The following is a 12,039-nucleotide window of genomic DNA, read 5'->3' on the forward strand; positions in this document are numbered from 1 at the left end:
CACAATGGCATCCCTGCAGTAGGCCCTGCTCGGCATTTTTATGCAAATAGAAGCAGCTGTTCATTGGAAAAATAAGCTCCAGTCTTATCCTGACTCAAGCTCCAAAGAGAGTCTGAAAAGACCAGCCCCAATCAGAGGCCAGGATTGAACAGCTAGTCATCCCCAATGTGAAAATTACTCCATTTCGCTGTTGAAAATCAATTCTTTTGTTCTTCAGAAAGCTCTCCATCATCACAAAATTGAGTACCTGTGTAATTTTTTTTTACATTCTTTTGTTGCGCAGTGTATTTGTTAAAAGCATGGAAAAAAGCCCATGGAGTATCCTGGCCGGAGTGTACTGAAAACCTTGTGAAATGAGTGGTGGCAGATTAATAAAAGGCATCCTCAACAGAGAGTGACAGGAAGTGAGGTGGGGGAAGATGTTTAGTGTGACGCAAAATTCGATGTTTTACTACACAGTAACTTAAATGTCTTTTTGGAAGCTTTTATCCTTAAGAAAATGCAACATGAAATGGATTTAGAAGTTGTAACCTATTCTAATGCTACTGTATAGCCTCAGCAGTTCTAGGTCTGAAACCTGGTGTCTCCTGTGTGAATCATCTGGTAAACCCCTGTTTGGAGTGTGTGTTTCAGAGGAGAGAAAACCGGCCGTGGGGTTTTGAGTTCTAGCTTTTAAAACTTCCAAATTGCAAGGCATATGGAACCAAAAAGCACAATAAGCAAGATGAACGTCCCCTGCACAATCGTAATTCACAGTATTCTACAAATTCCTCTTCAGCTTGCACAGCCATGTAAAACACCCATTTTCTGCTTTTTTAAAAGTTTGTCAGTAATTCAAGCAACATCTGTTCGGACTGTGAATTTGACTTGAAAATGTTGGTTCAAGTGATTCATGTGTGAATATTTCATTGTTTCATAGCGTGAAGGGAAAATAAATAACATACACTAAATGTCATAGAGGTGGACCAGCAGTACCAGGTTTTCATGGTTCATGAGCCTAGGAGCTTGACATCTGCCTCTTGGTCACACTGGAGTTAAGGAAACCATATCCTACAGGTCGGAACAAACGAGGAAAGGGGAATTTAAAAAGGTTTGAATTTTATGTCCTAAAACCTATAACTTTAAGGGCTCTTCGGGCATGCTTACAGCCATTTAAAAAGGCTCAGGATACTTAAAGGAATTAAATCTTGTTCTGAGCTCCATCACACAGTAAACTATTGGGTTCTCTGATGCTCTATTTACAATTGCAGTGTATAATGAGGCTCGTATTAAGGAGTACAGATACTGTCTTACACTTTGCTCAAGATCTGCACTGCACTGCGACTGCGGCTTCCCTCTTTGCTCCTGCCTGCATTGCTGCAATGCAGAGCAGGGAATGAGCAGTCAAGCTGTCATCTGAGCAATGCAGCTCTGCCTTAGCTGGATCAGAGAGGCTGCACTGCCATTGTCTCGCTGCTTTCTGAACTCCAGCTTATCAATGTGGAAGAAAGTACATTCACAGTCATTTCTAGCTTACAATTTTCTATATATGAAAAATACAGCTAAAAATCTGCTCCAGTACAAACTCCTGATTTAACTAATTCCAAAGCATTTGTTTTATACTGTTTTAATCCGGTACGATTCTTTGAAACAGAATGACATACACAGCAATGTTTGTTAGCACCTAGGCTGTCTGCCGAGGTCACCAATTAACCTGAACAATATGGCTTTGGACTGCAGGCTGAAAAGAGCACCATAAGAATTTCATAATCAAAATCCACACAAAAGGTGCTCTAGACAGGAACACTGTGCCACCTTCAGTTTGAATTAAACCTTTGGTCTGCAGCTCATTTTACATCTTGTTACTGGGGTGACAACTATACAATTGTCTCCTCTTTTGGCTTAAATTGGATCAATGTGAAACATATCCATGTGTAACATCCTTATTGATAACTTCCACACTCAGTGCTGCTCTTTCCCAGATGAGTCTGCCCTCTGCTTGTTTTATTTAAATTAGTGTTGCTTAACCGTGTGCCGTTTGTGCTTCAACAATGCCCAACCAATGTTTTTAGCTCAGTATGTTCACGCATTATTGTTAAACTGCACAAGACAGGACTGAGAGCATACAGCTGCGATACCAGTCAGAAATATAGGACAAACCAGAGTATCCACCATCCCTAGCCGAAACTACTTTCCGGGCTGGGAGAAAACTGGATCACCTGAACATGAGGAGAACACTCAAGCTCCACATATACTGTAAGAGCATGATGTAGAGGTAAGACAGTCAAGTTCAGAACAGACATCAAGAGCTCTAACTCAAGTCTGTAGCTGCACTTGTTATATGACATGCTATACATAATGTAAGAAATACACTGCATGTTTGTTTGAAATAGATCTTCTGAGCAGTGGAATTGTAATTTAATTAAATATGAAGACTATTTTTCCCAGTCAGGGTGCAGCTTCTATATATATTGTAAAACTCCTGTGCCTTCTTTTAGGTAACACAAACTTACTCTACAGCAAAGGTTTAGTTGAAAATATATGTTTTGTTTTCTCCAATATAAGGGTGATTTAATCTTCCGTCTGATTGTACTTTAATTCCCTGTATAAAGCTTTAAGTAGACCAGTCATTACCTGACTTGTGTGTGTTGATCAAACATTAGCTAATGCATGTCAAAATACCTGCCGCATGAGCAGGGGTGCTTCAAAGCTAATAGCTTATGGTTATTCATGCACATCTGTCTACTACATGCAAAGCCAGGACTTTGCACTGTCTGACAAACCAAAGTGGCAGGCAGTAAGATCTTTGAAGCCTGGACTGCAGCCCCCTAGAGTGACTCTTTCGTGAAATGAATTTCTACGGTTAGAGCTATCTCTTCGTAGCCAATGACAGCAAGGCTTGGGCTGGGCAACAGCCAATCGCTTCCTTGTTGCTAGGGCTATAATAAGCATCCCATTATTAGCACAACTCCCTGCTGCACTGCTCAGACACCTATCACATCCTACAAAAAGATAAAGCATTCCAGCAGCTGAGTGCATTAAAATTCTGGAGGAACCTGGGCTCAGAGGCTGGGTTGTTGCGCATTGCTGCACCGTCTCTAAATGGAGAACTGTGCCAGCCTCAGCACTGAGGGCGACCCAAATTCCCAATTGGTAAAAAAAACATTATATACTTTTAAGGAGTAACAACAGAAGTAAGGATCACCAACATAAGCAGACATGATGGGTGAAGATGGGTGTCTGTCTGTTAAGCAGTTTGAACTAAAATAGCTACAGGTGACACAAGGACAAGGTGACCTTGGAAGCAAATTTCTGTAAGCTGTCCTTCCTCATCTGTCCTCTGTTCCTCTCCTCTGCAGTTACTTTTTTCACAGCTGAAGAAGGTGCTCATAAATTTGCTGCAAAGAATATTTTCCATTGTACATTTTACACAAGTAACAGCTTATTGTTAATGTGTACATTTATGCTGTCTGGGCTAGAATTGCAGAAATCTGTATGAGCCAGAATCACAGGAGCTTTTCTCAGCACTGAAAAACCTTCAGCTCATTGTTTGTGTAGCCCTCTGTTTGAAAGATCACAGCTTTAAAGCTGGGCTGTTTTGATATCAATAAGAGAACAAGGACCTGCGTGACATATGCTTGGAAACTCTTCCATGTCCCAGAGAAGCACCCATTTAAATTGGGTGCCAATCTGTCAGTGTGCTCTCTTTCTGGCAGGAAATAGTGTCAATGCCCCTCAGACACCCAGGCATTAACCCTGCATTCTGCAAGGCCTGCCTTTTGCTACTCTAGCTCTTATCAAAGGTGTCAGAGAAGGCGATAACACAAATGATATACAACTGCCACAGAAGGGTCAAATTGTGATGCAGCACCAACAGACAGCAGTGATACACATACTGTTTACAAAACACTCTACTCAGTAAGTTTTAGCTACCACACTTTCCAAGTGCTACTGCACTGCAATATACAGTTAATAACCAATGTACTGTAAGAGTCAACTGTATAAATAAACAGCTGTTTGCAGAGCAGAAAACAATGTATGGTACAGGTGTGACCTGCAACAAAAGAATTGTGGGTTTGAGCCTACAGCCAAAGTACTGCTCACATTAATTATTTTTAATCCAAGGACAGAGAAACCACAAGGATAGCGTACACCTTGTGTGGTGCATCAGGGCTTTGAAGAAATACCACAGTCAATGCATGACTTCTAGGCTTATTGCTGATTCTTTACATTGTACCTGGCTAGCTGGAAGTTCCAGATCTTAAGAACATCAGTTTGGATCGTGTATAGTATTACCAGGCAGACTGTAATGAAAGAAAGATTTACATTAAATATAGTCCTTGTGATACAGGACGCCCTCCTTTCCTTAACTCATGCCTACTGACAAGTCCTACCTGATAAGCATCAATGCATTTTGCTCACTCTTGTGGCTGCTATGCCTATTCTATCTCTGCTGCCTCTGCAGCTGTATCAATCTGCTTGCTGGGTTTCTGTTTTCCCATTTTAATCCTCTCGTCTGGGAAGATAATTTCAGGTCTTCAGGCCATGTAATTTCTCAGTGCTTCCTTTCTCCAGCCAAAGATGCATCCCTATAACCTGCATTCCAAAAGCATTAATGGTATTAAAGGAAACCACTCTGCTCATCTCTTTTTCACAATTCCCTAGCGTTCTCCTCTGGCCTCAGGACTGTGTCAACATGAAAAAGCCCTGGACTACAGCTGTTCTCCCCCCTCCCTCACGGAGGATCATCATTAGTAGTTACATATGCACTGATGTCACTCCAGTTCAATATCAGGCGGTGTTGCCCAGGTTCATAGAAATGCATTAAGAGACTTGCTACAGATGGCTGTACCCCATATTCGCATCGCACATTTTCTGGCAGCACATCGTGTGTCCCGCTGGGGCAACTGGAACCATCTCCCTGGTCGTGACTACGTCTTGTCTGAGAGATCTCCTCTCGTGTTAAAAAACAAAAACAAATGAAAAACATGAAAATGGCCACGAGAGACTGAGCAAAATAGCAGTGTGAGCCACAGACATTGAAAGCACACAAGGGGCCAGAGATTAGTGAACCCACTGGTAGGCTGGCATGCACAGTCCTCTATTTCTGAGTTGCAGAAACCCCATTCAATCACCACTCTCCCCTGAGTGAGCCACTCTTTTCCCTAACAGGCGAAAGCTTGGCGACATCGTTGAGCCAATACAGGCTGTAGAAAACGGGCTTGAAAACTACCACCGCTGCTAGCGCTCCCATAACTCTGACACACACTCATCGTATCGGTGGCATGCTAAAATTAGCTCCATGGCTGACCTTGCGAGTGCACAATGCATCAGACGTTTTTATTTTTTTAAAGCAAACAAGGTTGATCTAAATCACGAGCCTGCACAAAATCTGTATTGTATGGATGTAACGATACATAATCTGCATGAATATATCTATTTTTTTCACATTAGTATCTTGTCTACAGTGGTCTTAGAGTGCGCAATGTTAAGAACGGAGGGACAGATCAGTCACCTTTTCTGTTTTTCCCCATATCCAACTTTGATAAGCAGCAGAATACGTATTCAATCAACCAGTGAACTACACACAACCATTCTTCAGTACTGAACTCATTTTACCCTGTAAGTCTCAGACTACACTGTTCAGGAAGGCTAGGATACCAAAGATTTTTCCGTTATACGGTATACTGTATTAAAAGAGGATCTTGATGATCTCACACCCAGTGCCCCAGTCTAGAATCTGCTTAAACAGGATTCCTTGCTTCAGAAATGCAGGTACGCAGGCAGTTGCTTTTTTCACAAATGTCTCAGAGTTACATTAGGCAAGCCTTCAGAGAGCTGGCCTACTTAATCTTGACAGCTCAGGCATCAGAACAGATTCTGGGGAGAAAGAAAGCAGCCAATCGGAGTGTGTCCTGGCCATGCGATTGCTAAAAGAAACACAGCCTGGGTGTTGCCTTTTGCTCTGGGTTTGGCTGCTCAGCATGGGGCTGGTATAGAATTGAGCTGAATAATTCACCTTGCTTTAAAAGTGAGCGGCGATGACTCATGTCCTTGCTGAGCCCATCATGTCAATGAACAGCTGCAGGAGCTGCTACTTGGCTCAGAAAGCAAACATGGCTTTTAGTGAACAGTTCTCCCATCTGACTTGATGGAATGCCCAGGTTCATTTCTGAAGATCTCCTGATCTTTGAATCTGTACGTGCCCAACTGGGCAAGCACAGTGACATGCAGTAGCAGCTTGTGCTACTACCTCACTAGTATAGGGTCCTGGGTTCAATACTGCCCTAGAGCATCTGTCTGTGTGGAGTGTTCATGCTCTCTCCTGGTTCTCGTTCTTTTCCTTCAGATGCTCCAGTTTGTGTTTGCCTCTCAAACACATGCTGGCTAGGTCTGATTGGCCACTCTCGATTGTCCTTTTCTTCATGACCTGGTGAGGGAGTGGTGTCCTATCCAGGAGGACAGTAATGTGCTCTCGGTCCTGTCTCGCACCCTCTGCCCTTAGAATAGGCTTCAGCTTTCCCCAAACAATAATCCAGCCTGACGATGGATGTGCTCAGCTGATTATGAATTTTTTTAATTCTTTTTTGCTTAAGGTGTCTGCAGAATAAACATGCGATCTACGGTATGTGTGCAATGATACAGCTGAAATATACTGGGCAGTAAACACATTATGTTGCATCCCCTAGGGCTAAGCACAAGGGAGACTCATAGACAGGTTTACCATTAGAAAGAAAATCAGGATCTGTACTATATTTGACAGGGTATAAACGTTGTAGCTCAGATTTAGCTCCATTAGGCTCCTTGCCCCAGTTTATTTCTTGATGGGCGCAATTAAACAATCCAAGGCCTCACTAAGTTTAATCACCTGCTTCAGTAGGTACCCTTCACTTAATATGTTACCTAGTGTTTGTTCATGTGTCAAACTGGGACTTGGAACAAGAAATAAAGCAGTTACGTAATGATTAGCACAGGGAGGGGGAATCACCAAATCACCACTGAGCAAATATTTTTGAAGTCTGAAATGTTTTTTTTTTGTGAAACCTTAGGAAGTACTGTAGCTGAAACATCTGAGCAACAGTTCTTATAGTTCTTATACGACAAAGCAGGGAGGAAAACATTAATCAGGTCAGAGCACTGGGCTAAAATGGCAAAGTATGTCGTGGCCTGGCGTGATCTTTAGCTCGAGATGTGAGGATTAAACTCTGCTTCGGTTTCTATTTATGGGACTAGCAAATTATCAGATTGTTTAAACTCCTTTGGTGAGTTATTTCAGGAAGGGTTACTGATCTTCAATGTGATTTCAGGATATCTTTTACAGGGGCAGACAGCCTTGTGCGCAGTTGTTTTTGACAGATATAAAGCTTATTCTTTATTTATTTGGATGTTTTTTTATGATCCACATCTAAGTGTTACATGGGTTTCATGAATTAAGTAATTAAGTAATAAAAAACATTGTATAAAAGAAAATATTTTTCCAAGAGGGTTTATACACTCTGTAACATACAGTACTTAGGGGATGTTAAATTAGAAAAGCAAACTAAAAAAGCAAACTTAGCACTAAAGCCACAGCTTTGTGAAAGGGAAATTTCTTTTTCCTGATGTTTTTATTGACAAAAGTAGCAACAGAAAATCACTTTTCTCTTTTCAACACCCTATTGGCATAACCTAATCACTTCTGCTTTTATACAGATTTATAGGTCACTGGAACAACTAATGGCAAATGGCAGCAAGAACATACTGTAGCACAGCTGAAAAAATAGAATATTTTTCCATTGTTCAAACCTCATGATGAGACCATGAAAGTGATTCCAGAGATCATTTCAAAACATACAGTTAATCATATAAAAAAAAAAAAACTAAAAGAGCTTTTGACACTACAAAGCAGCCCACAGAAGGGGGGTTCACTGGGGCCATTGCTGGCGAATACTCAAAACTATCCCTTTATATTGTATTATATTTATAAAATAACGACCTATTTCTCTCTTCTAATTTTCTGGAATTAACCTCTCTACCATTAATATAACTGTAATGAAATAAGATGTTTTCATAGAGTTGTAACATTAGTCTTTTGCAGACACACCCCCACCCTCATTGAAAGTTAACTGCCCACCTACTGTATATGCTCAGGTCCCAGGACAGAATGCAGAATAAATAAGCTTTTCAAAATTCTCCACATGGCACTGACAGTAACAACCATTTACAGCCTTTGATTGCAAATAGAAAAAGCATGCCCAAGTTCTCCACCTCAAAACCAGAATGGCATATATGAAAAGATACATTAAAACTGGTTCCGGCCGTTTTCTAACCACTTCTTCAAACACAGCTGGAGTGGAACAGAAGGCTATCTTGGTAAGCAATGGGCGTAAGGCAGAGTACACCCGGGCTGGGACACCAGTCCATCGCAGGGCACACAGACACACACGGTGGGAACGTAAGAGTGACTTTCACTATTCCTTCCATCCATCCAGTGTCTAACTGATTTATCCAATACAGGGTCACGAGAGAGCTGAAGCCTATCCTAGCAAGCATGGCAGGATACACCCTGGACAGGACACCAGTCCGTCTCAGGGCAGGCACAGACACACACGCTCACACCAGGGCAAGTTTTCCCAATTAACCTACAGTACCAGCATCTTTGGACTGTGGGAGGAAACTGGAGCACCTAGAGGAAACCTACATGAGCATGGGGAGAACAAACTGTACAAACTCCACACAGATAGCACCCCAGGTCTAGCACTGAACCTAGGCCCTAGCTCTGCGAGGCAGCACTGCTGACCATCTTCAACCACAGAAATTCAAATGCTGAAAGTTAGCATATTTTCTAAGAGAAATACACAAAAAAAAGCCTTTTTTCTAAATCTTTATAATGAAACACAGGGCTGACACACACAGTAGTCTTTAAATGTCAACACATACAGAAGCTAAAAGTTCTCAATACTTGGGTGCTTTGTGTCACATAATTATTAAAGGGGCTGCAGGCTAGTAACAAACAGGAATCCCTAGAGAGATTAAAAACAAAACAACTTAGCTGAGGCCTTCCCAGAACAAATCTCCCATCCTACTGCCCAGTAACTCATCTTTCTGCAAGATTGTGCAAAATTTGTCACTGAAATAAAAGAATCCAAAACTTACCTTTGTTTTGTTTTTTTGCCAGGCTGAAATAAGGTGATGGGGATAGATGTATTTTTAATGTTAGGAATGCTTCAATCGATTTGTTATAGACTACAAAACAAATACAGTAGCATCTACCTTGGAGCTGCATGCACATGCTGTAATGCAATTTAACAAACAAAGAAAAGAAAGTGCAGTTTTGAAAGACTTGAGTTTCTCCTACAGGCACTTAAACACTCAGCCGTGCCTGAGTCTCGTCACAGTGCCTTCTGGGTATTGTAGTCTTCCCGTCCCCTCAAATAAAACAGTGGGCTCAGAAAATACTGACCACAATGTAAAAAGAAAAGCTTTCCTAGTGAGTATGCCATCATGTGGTCACACTTGCAAAAATATTACGGCTCTTCTTGGATATCTAGGATTTCTCATTCCATCAGATTAATTTAAAAAAGACGAATCCTGTGGTTTTCAGACTCAAAATAATGCCGGCGTCGGGCTCAGTAGATCTGAGCTCATTAAAAGAGAAAGTGCCAGAAGCACAGCAGATAGGAGACACTACTATAATTAGAATTCTCCTGCAGCCTGAGTGAGACAGAGCCGGAGTCCCCTGGGACACTCAGAAAGCGGTTCCTAACTAGTGCATGGCAATGCAAAGCCGAACTCTTCTCCCAGCCTCTTTCACGGAGCACGGGAAAGAGATTCACACGGAGGACCGGCCTTTCTTTCTCGTTAAAAGAAATGAGCTGCCGCAGAACTACTGTACATCTTCGCACATGTGCACGAACTGTATACAGTTTATAGATCGTATGTGTCTGTTTGATTTTGCTTAAAGGAGCTCAATAGTCATTGATTCTGCTCATAGTCTGTAGATGTTATTACAAATTTTTAAATCCATTTTAATCCCTCTGCTTTCATTTTAAAGCAACAACAACAATGATAATAAATAATAATAATGTGATTGGATTATACTGTATAATCTTTTATCTCTGGTAATTATATTCTCTTTCTGTGAGAATCAGCCCTGTATTAAATGAGGATGAAGCCCTGATGGAGTTATTTCTATGTTTCAGAGTTTTTTCCCTACGCGCAGTATGCAAGATGCAGGAGATTATCGCTCAGTCCAGGAGCCAGCCAGCAGTGTCCCAGGGAGTGGTTAAGACCCCCTGGGAATTGTGCTCGATGTTGTGACAGACCCGGAGCTGTGGCAGTGGATAGATTCTTTCTCATCCTGGCTCTTGGTTTCAGCTGCAGGGCCTGTGTGCTGTTCTCCACATCTCAGAACACCTCCAGGGAGGCTGTGAAGGGAGGTGGATTGGTTGACTAGCTATGACTCTACGTGTTGCCGTGGAAACTCCTTTGCTGGTATGCATGAAGACACAGAAAGCTATCGATTTTGGGCAGGTGTGTGCGTTTGTGTTTGTGCTGTTCTCTTTGCTCGGTCTAGCATTTCATTATGTTTGTGGGAGAAGTGGACCCCTCTTTTTCCTTAAATCCCTCTGGTCAGGCTGATTAAGGAAAGGTAACGGTAATCCATTCACCGCAGGTGAAGAGAACAGAGGGAAACCAGGATCTACTGTATTATTTACAGTTGTTGTTGTTGCTGTTTTTACTGAATATCTGCTATGCTCCACATTTGTCCTGAAACTGCAAAGACTCCTTCAGCGGGCTCTCCTTGTGTTGTTAACAATTAAAAAAAAGCAAATCTGCACCCTGCTTGAATTATGCATGGAAAGTCAGCCATTGGCAGTTTCACACTTATGAACTATGGTATGCACGTCACTCTTTCTTGTTGAACTACATACACCATTATTCCAGCCCCTAGTTCCTTACGTTTTGTTAGCCAGACCCAAGAAGAGGCTGCCATAATAATTTAGTGATTCCAAAGCCTTTACAGTAGCTATTCCATCACCATTCCTTTGTCTGCTTAGACGGCCACACAATGCTAAGAACATTTTTATTAATAAAAACAGTGGTGTGAGGGTTCAGTGTATGTAATGGGTGAATGGAGGCTTAAGAGTCGTTTTTCGAGGATCTTGAATTCTACACAAAAAGCATGATTCACGGGCAGTGGAGAATGATGACTCAGTGACTGAACAAGGAGCTTTGTCATCTACAGTATAGAGGATAAGAAGGTTTCTGCCTTCCTGTTTATACAGTATGGTTCTTGGATACTCTGGGGTTCAGACAGAACAGGATTAGAGAGAGAGCATTTGCTTTTTCTTAATAATAGGAGCATCTCTCAAATATAGATTAACTGCTAATGAAGACATAAGGATCTGCATTTCTGAAAGTATTTAGGCAGTTGAATAACAAAACTTGGGGTCTTTAATGTTCTTTTTAAATGCCCACTACCCACAAAAAGATGGCAGGCTGAAGTGTCTTTTCGTCCAAATAGATTTAATTTTGACGAGTGTCTGCCGTGGCTGTTATAAAATATACAAAGTGAGGCAGTGAGAAAAAAATAAAAGCCACTTCCATGCATGACAGCAAAGGGAGCTGAATAATTCATCTTTTGAATCTTACTTTTTGTTTCTTTACTTACTTTTTGTTACCATGTCCGTTCTTTAAAAGAAACAACAAACATTTTCTTGATCAGCATAGACTTGTGGTTATTCAAATGCATTTTTTCTACCATTCCAATACTATGGACAAAATATCGCATTACCATTGCTATTGACAAGAATTGCAGGTAACTTCACATCAGCAGAAATGCATGCTTTCATATCGAAAAGAAAACTGTTCTGCATTCTGTTTCTGTTTGTGAGACATCAGAACAAGAAAAGAAAATTGGTTCATTTCCGTTTATTGTGGCTTCTTGAAAGAACAGTTTCAGCTGTGCAAGAGCATAACACTGATACCCCTTTGAATGACTAGGTTCATAAGTTTAAAAGCTTATACAGTATGTCTTTACTGCTGCATATGGCAAAATCAAAACTGTCCAAAAGAAAG

This window comes from Lepisosteus platostomus, chromosome 22 (genome assembly GCF_059453375.1).
Source record: "Lepisosteus platostomus isolate fLepPlt1 chromosome 22, fLepPlt1.hap1, whole genome shotgun sequence".
Classification (NCBI taxonomy): Eukaryota; Metazoa; Chordata; class Actinopteri; order Semionotiformes; family Lepisosteidae; genus Lepisosteus; species Lepisosteus platostomus.